At 51.4% G+C, this 8186-nt stretch overlaps 1 long non-coding RNA gene across 1 annotated transcript; it reads left to right on the forward strand.

The window, feature by feature from the left end:
• Positions 1–365: 365 nt before the first annotated feature.
• LOC128075291 (uncharacterized) lies at positions 366–5563 on the forward strand. The gene is made up of 3 exons (XR_008203725.1): positions 366–423; positions 3456–3796; positions 4288–5563. It is a non-coding gene; the product is annotated as an uncharacterized LOC128075291 (long non-coding RNA).
• Positions 5564–8186: the final 2623 nt, after the last annotated feature.

The following is an 8186-nucleotide window of genomic DNA, read 5'->3' on the forward strand; positions in this document are numbered from 1 at the left end:
TGAGTTTGGCTATTCACAGCACTGTTTGACTAGCATTAGAACAGCGCAGCGATAACAGCATGTGCAACCGAAAAAGCAATCCATCTCCCCTCCGTGGGACAGTGCCATTATGACAGAGGGGGAAAAAAAAAACGTCTGCTTATTCAGTCAAGTACAACTGTTGAATGCAACGCTGGCAATGACACTCCTGGCTAGTGCAAACAACCCAAGGTTACAGCGTTATTGTGTACTCGCACAAAGCAAACACTGCAGAGCTGTTCCGTTGCTGCCCGTCACCTTGGGCAGGACCCAGGGGTTTGTTCCCTGCCTGGGGTCAGTGTGCGCTGCCCTGTGCCAAGGCTCCTCCCATACATGTGCGTGCTGTGGGGTGGATGGACAGACGGATGGACAGACAGATGGTGACCCTCTGCAGGGGGAAGAAGAGTGAGAGTGCTGTGGAAGGGACAAGGAGGTTGCAGTGAAGTGGTTACCCATCTTTTCACAGCCACAGGACAAGAGGTGACGGCCTCACGTTGTGCCAGGGGTGGCTCAGGTGGGGTGTTAGGGAATATTTCTTCTCCATAAGAGCAGTGCTGCACTGCACAGCAGCCCAGGAGTGGTGGGGTCACCATCCCAGGGGGTGTTCCAGAAAACTGCAGGGATGTGGCACTGAGGGATGTGGGCCATGGGCACAGTGGGATGGGTTGGGGTTGGGGATCTGAGAGGTCTTTGCCAGCCCTAAGCCCTAAGCCCTAAGCCCTTCTGTGACTGTACGGCTTGGCATGGTGGGGATGGGTTGACTTGGTGATCTTAGAGGCCTTTTCCGACCTTAAGGACTCTATGGAGGATGTATGGGCATCCTACAGCAGACATCAGTGCTGCAAGCATCCCGTGCTGCCACCCTACAAATCCAAACCCATGTGGCACCCACCCCTGCAGCAGCGTGCTCTCTGCACTGCCTGCATTTGTCACTCCTCTCCATTCACACCCAGCTTTACAGACATATTTCACTTCCCTTCCAGATTGCAGAGCCAGACTGATTGCCTCGCTCGCCTCCCACGTGCGTCCACCAGTTTATACAAATAGCTGTGTGTGCATAGCAGGCAAAGGCAGAGAGCAGCGCCCGTCTGGCGCACCGAGCAGCCGGCTCCTCCCGGGGCAGCCCTGCATGAGAATCCAAGCTCCATGTTATCACTGCGAGCCCTGGGTTTGGCATCTAAAGCTGACATTGGGAAGTTCCTCCTCCTCTGCTTGAGGAGGCAGAGAGATGAGAGGCAGAGCTGGCACTTGGGCATGGTGATCTTAGAGGTCTTTTCCAGCCCTAACGATTCTATGAGTCTATGATGCTATGAGGGAGGTCACCACTGCATCCAAGCTCCAGGACGTGACATCCACGTTGGAGGCATTCCATTCATGAGCCCCACAAATAAGGCAGAAGCCACTTTTCTGCACGCACTGACTGCTGAGGAGCAATACACAGCTGCGTGCAAAGGCGGAAAGCAGGCATAGTGATGGAGAGATGTTGATGTGATAATTAATATATCAAATTTTAGGGATCCACCAGCACTGCATTGGGGATCACTGACCAGGAGGCTCCCCCTGCCCTACAATGGAGGCTGGATGCTGGAAGAACCTTAGAGTCACAGAATCAGTAAGGTTGGAAAAGATGACTGAAATCACCAAGCCCACCCATCACCTTCTGCTCCAGGTGTCCACAAACAGCAGAGAAGATGAAAGATTCCCCTCCTCTTTTTGCGACAGAAAAACTGAGACAGAACATTCAGGCAATAAATGACTCACAGAGCACGAGCCAGCAACAAAAGCTGGAGCACAGCAGGTAGCTGGTTTCCACGAAACCCTGTTCTCAGCTGTTTGTGTCCCAGGAAAGGCCCCGAGGAGGAGGACCACACCAGGGTTTTGGAGAGCAATTTGGGAGTTATTACACCCATTGTTCCTGGAGCAGAGTGCAGGCAGAAGCTCTCTGTTCACTATTAGCTGCTCTGGGCGTGCCCAGGCCGGGGATCTGCTCGATGACAAACAACAGCCTGTTATTAATGTCATTATTATTATACAAGCATTTCTATAGAGCCCATCACACAGGCTTAAAGTCTGCCCTCTGCTTGCGTAGCACCTTTCATTTCAGGTCTCATGCTGCTTGACAAACATTAAACCCATGCTGGAATTTGTGCCAGAGGCAAAGAAAAAGATGGGGGGGAAGGAAATCCCAGCGTTGATCTGTGCATGACACAAAGATGGGGACTGTATGCAGGAAAATGCATGCAGCTCTAACTTGGGGGTGTTTTGGTGGTTTTAATAACCAAATCCTTGCATCTCCAGGGATGGCTGCAGGGGATTCCTTGAGCACAGGCGTGCTGCAGCCACTGCATCTTGCATCACGCATGCAATGAGTGCAGCAATTAGACTCTCCTACCTGCCGCCCTCAGGGTTTTCTCTTTGCACCATCCCAGTGCCTGCTGTGGGGTTTTATCCCTCTGATGGATGGAGGCACTCAGCACACCCAAAGGGTCATCCCCACAGCCCCATCATCGCTGTGCCTGTCCCCGTGCTCTGCTGGCTGGTGATGCCTCCAAATGCACATCCTCAGCACAGCCATCAGCTCCTGGTTCTTGTGTCTTCCCCATTTCTGAGGTCAGTTCACCTCCAGAAAGGCAAGCACCTCCCACCATTAACTCACATCGGGGTTTTCCACCTTCACCCACATCCCTGATGTCATTCCCCACCCTGTGCCATCTGCCTTGGCCAGAGCGGGCTGGATCCTACAGGAAGCCATCTGAGGTCTGGGTCAGTGCTGTATCCTAAATAAATGGCAATGATGCAGATTGTTTTGCAGAGGCATTTAAAGGCTCCTAAACCTCTTGTAGCATCACCCAGGGCAGTGGGGACAGATGTCCCCGGCTGAATGGGCAAGGACCTCATGGCTCATGCCACCACCAAGCCATGGAGGGGCCCAGCTCTCCCACCCTCAGATGTGGCCATGAAACTTGGGCTGCCCTGAGAGGAGCCCACCTGCTGTGCACCACCCCAGTGCCAGAATCTCCTTAAGCCACAGCAACCTTTGAGATGCTCTGCTGTGATGGTCCAGCCCCTTCGGTGCCGATCACCTGGGCTGATGGCAACTTCTCCATCACTTTGTCCCTTGGGATCAACCCGCAGACAGACAGAAGGTTTCAGTGTATTTAAAAGTCAAAGCAGAAGCTGAAATTTTTGACCATCCATCTCCAGAAAGGTCTCAAATATTTCACTCCACTGTTATTCCAGGGCCATTCCTCGGTGATTGGGCAGCAGTGCCTGGCCATGCTGCACGCTGAGTCACGCTCACTGCTCATCCCTCAGAGCATGCTGCACCCCAGCCAAGGCATTGCTGAAGCTTAGGAACAAATCAATGCGTGGCCGCCTTCCCAAGGCCATCCTCTGCTGTTGTTGTCACAGCACAGAAACCTGCTTTGTTCCCACAGGTGCTGGGCATGGCCGCCTCCCAACTTCCTCGTGTTGAGTTTTCCCATGAGCCGTGAACGCCAAGCAGCCTCTAACCCAGAGCATCCAGGTTAATTACTCATTAATAGCACTAAAACACCCTTCACATTCTCCAGGAAATATATTCCAGCCAGCACGAAAGGCAATGCAATGCTCTGATTCATCCCGGAATCTAGGAAAACATCACGGCAATAAACTGATAAGGAAGAACAGGTCCGATGCAGCTCCTCTCCAGCCTGTAATTAGAGCAGTCTGGATGGCAATTAACACAAAGTTCCCACCGGTGTGGCTCGGGGCATGCTCCCATCCCATTGCTCTGCAGGTGAGTCCCTTCTTCCTTCCTTCCTTCCTTCCTTTCAGGCCCACCCCTGGCAGGCATTGTGCCCACACAGGGCAGCCCCCGGCCCCTGCAGCCTTCTGTGGTGTTGATGCCATCCTGGCTATCTCCCATGGGGCCAAACTCATGGTTGTGGCCCCCACAGCGCAGTGCAGGGTGCGCTCTGCAGCACACCCACTGATTCCCATCTCTCATCCACTCAGCTCAATCTCATTCAGCAAAAATAAGAGTTCATTTTGAATCCCAGAGCCCCAGACGTTGACACTTGCCGTGCAAAGCACTGCCCAGGGCTGTCCACAGGCAGCACGGAGCCACTGCCATCTGCTGCCATGCGCTGCCATCGCACCGTGCTGCTCCTGGGCAGCACCACACTTGGGCTTTAATCCATACCCGTGCACTTTATCCATGCAATTGCCCACAGTGCCCTGTGCCTCTGATTTTTCCTCCCTGAGTAACATGCAAACTTCTTACTTCAGCCTGCTAAGCTGCAGTGAGCTTCAGCTCTCCGGAGTGACCGGGATGGGCAGATGTCCCCTGGATACCCCAAGGGCTGCTCCAAAGATGTTCTGCTGCAAACCTATGTGGTTTTTCCCAGCGAGGAAGGCTCAGGGCCAGACACAAACACCCACTGCAGATGCAGGTTGGGATCTGCTGCAATAGCAGTGACTCAGGACTGCACCATCTCGCCCTGCTGACGGGCTCTGTGTGGGCTCATCCTGCCCAGGACACCATCTGCAAGGGCTGGGAGCCACTTGTTGGGCAAAACAGGGGCAGAGGAGAAGCATTGCTCAACCCGACTTCATTCACCACCCATCCCAGAGCACCATCTCCGTCACCTGCAGCGTAATTCCCTTTGCAAGCCAAGCAGCACGTCTACTTTCTGCTTTACTTGCTTCCCTCTGCAAAAAACATTTGCTAACTCCCATTATCCAATATTTAGCAGTGCACAGCAATGAACAAAGTGTTAGAGATGAGAGTACACGCCATGTGAGGCTGCATTCAAAATGCAGAGGCTGTCTGCTGTGGGAAGCAGTGCTCTGTGCATCTTTCAGGTGCGTTCTGCTCTCAATCAGAGCCCAATTAGAATCCTGTTCTGGGGAAAACAGCTCTTTGAGGCGTAGAGACGGAGCGCTCTACCTGCACAGAGAGTGACTGTTGCTTATCACAAAGATAGACATGGCTACCGAAAGCTGCAGGTCGTTATCTGTCCCAGTTATTCTCCTTCCACGACCCAATGTAATAAAGACCAACCACACCATCACCCACAGCCTGCAATGGTGGTACTATGGGGACCAGGACCCCACGGATGGAGGTGCCCCCACATCTCAACCATCCCCTCGCTTCATTCCAGATGCACACGGAAAGCATCCCCTGCTTTACAGTTCCAGCCACCCACCCCAGCCCCGCAGCCACTCCAGAAAAGCATCCATCCTCATCGTTCCTCTTGGTTTCAATCCACAATCCAGATTTGCCCTGAGACCTCTGAGTACATTTTCCCTCTCCTTTTTTTTTTTTTTTTGCTGTTTGTTTTTGAGTCAGGTGTTTTCCATTCGCTGATAACGGCGTGTGTTTGTTCCAAGATCACCTGCATAAACACGTTCTGGGGGCAGGGGGCAAGGTTCAAGAGTTGAGACCCACGCCGCGTCGGCCAAACCTGTATTTTGTTCCTTCCAATTATACCTCGCCGTATTAGCAGATAATAGCTGTACATTTAAGCAAATTATCTCCAATAAAAAGGGGACAATAATTACACTGTTTGTTTTCTCTCCTTCCATTGCTGGAATTATTCTCTGTTTGCCCAAGGTTAAATATTAGCAAGAACCTTTCCGCACCGATGTCTGCTCCGGTGCCTTTTACTGTTTTAAACCAGCAAGAGTCAGTAAAAGTTTGGGCAAATATTAGATTTGGCAGAGTTTGCTGTTTGTATCAGGAAACCGATTGGTGTTATTGATTGACAGATGTGACCAAATGTTTAGAAAGTCTGTCCTCTATTGGATTCTGCTAGGTGTTTCAGCAAACAGCCCTAATACAAGGCAAACAGAGTTATTGGAAGAAGTACCAGCCTGTGTTAGCACAGCAAACTGAGGGCTATGCAAACAGCTTAAAAGAATCTGGCCACCTTCATATAACCTTTGATGTAGGTATTGATCCTTCTGAAGGTGGCAAAAAGTTTGAACAGGGAGCAGATTGAGTGGGATCAGATACAGATCAACACCGTAAGAATGTAAATGTTATCTTTAAGCTACACTGTCGGTTTAGTAATGGATGTCTGTTTGGAATTTATCTTCTTCCAAATCTCTAAATCCATGCAGCAATAAAAATTAATAATAACTTTTAGATAGACTGCCTCCTAAGTCTCTCTCCCTCCACCCTGATGAGTGGGCATCCTTAATTCCACTCAGGGCAGTGCTACAGCATGGAGAGCTGCTGGCCTGGGATGGGAACTGCTGGGTGCAGCTGTGTAACGGGAGGGCACTGTTAGTGGGAATGGTGGGGATGGATTGGGGCTGGACTTGATGACCTCGGAGGCCTTTTCCAGCCTTAACAATGCCATGACCCCATAAGCAGCCATGGTGGTTGATGGCTGGACTTGGTGACCTTGGAGATCTTTCCCAACCTTACAGATTCCATAGGTGGGCATAGTGGTGATGGGTTGACAGTCGGACCTGATGACCTTGGAGGTCTTGATTGTTTGTGCTAAAGGGGCGGCAGGTGGTTGAGCTGACAGAGCAGCACTTGGCTGTACAACCAAGGGCAATGGGGATGCACCAACAGTGCAACAAACGGAGCAACATGGGGATGCACCAGTGGGGCAGCAAACAGGACAGCACGTGGGTGGCCCACGGATAAATTTGCAGGCAGACTTGTCATGGTGAAGGGCAGACATGGTGACCCCCATCAGCACCACCCAGACCACAGAACAGCACAGCCCAGCAAGCAGACGAGGCCCCAAACCCTGTGCCCTATGGCAATGCCTCCCGGCCCCCTGCCAGCTCCCCATGCCTGCACCCAAGTGCCTGAAGCAAGCTGGGCTCAGCAGCCCTACAGCCCTGCACACCCGTCCTGCAGCGCAGAACGCAGTGCGTTCACCAATTTGCAGCTGCAACCTCCCTGGCGAGGTATGCGGAGCAGCTCTGCATGCACAAGTGACCATTCATGCATCCCAGTGCCATCTGTGGTGACAATTACCACAAGCACACATGTAATCAAGGTAATTACGCACACAAATTGGGCGTGTGATTGCATGGGCATTTCGACGATTTTTTTCTTAAGTTAGGCCTCTAAAAATTAAAATAGATTCCAAGATATGTTTTAAATTATCTGTCCATCTGGCTATTCTTGAAAGTAATGACTGTTTATAGTGACAGATATTAAACAGAGCCTGCTGATAGATGGGTTAATCATTGCAAGAGAAGAAAAGGGATTGTTTTATGCCCGAGTGTTGACCCACGATACACAGTAACTAATGACGTGTTTGAATACAAACAGGTAACAACCAGCTTTGTGCTTTAGAAGTACCTCCTAATAAAAATTACAGCGTACACATTACGAGGTATCTGATGAATCATTACTGCAGTGCAGCGATGGACTTAAATAAAGCCCTGGTTAATTATTAAACCCAAGCAGTGCACGTTTGCAGTCACGCTAAACCCGTGAAGAGCTGCTAGACATGTGCCAAAGCCTCGTGTCTGGGGAGGGTTCCTGCACCCAGAGCTTCGCCCATCTATGCCATGCCCTACTGCAGGGCACATCCAGCCCCATGGAACCAATGAACTTCCTGGTGATGTCAATGTGGGGGTATTTAGGGACAACCTGCAATGAATGGCATCATGGGCTGTGGGTGACCCATCCTTGACATCTGGAGTGCCACCACAGTGCCATTAGCAGACACCTGAAGAGCTGGCGGGGCATCCCTTCCCCTGCTGGCCTCGAAACGCTGCATTCATTAGGAATGACTTGTTCTTTGCTGGCCAAGCAGAAGAACAAAAGCATACAGTGCAATCAAAAAACCCATTAGCACTGCCATCTCTTAAGAGAAATTAGCATTATTCTTTAATGCCAGGCATTACTTAGGCAACACTCAGCGCCGCGGTCGGGCACTCCATTCGCAGCAGTCTGTGCAACCAGCCATAAAGCAAAGCGCTCCGGGAAGGAGGCTGGGAATGCATCTCCCACCACTCCCTGCAGCAGGAGGAGCTGGGATAACCCAGTCCCCAGCAGGGAGAGCAGCACTGCCAGCTCTGCTCATCTCTGCGCCTGCCCAACCTGCCAGCTCCCTCCAGAACACCCTCTGGGGACACCAAAATAAGTGAGAAAGGAAGAAAATCCATCTAGGTTCCAAAGACAGAGGTTGATACATGCTGACGAGTTCTGT

This window comes from Tympanuchus pallidicinctus, unplaced genomic scaffold, assembly GCF_026119805.1.
Source record: "Tympanuchus pallidicinctus isolate F22 unplaced genomic scaffold, pur_lepc_1.0 scaffold12, whole genome shotgun sequence".
NCBI lineage: Eukaryota > Metazoa > Chordata > Aves > Galliformes > Phasianidae > Tympanuchus > Tympanuchus pallidicinctus.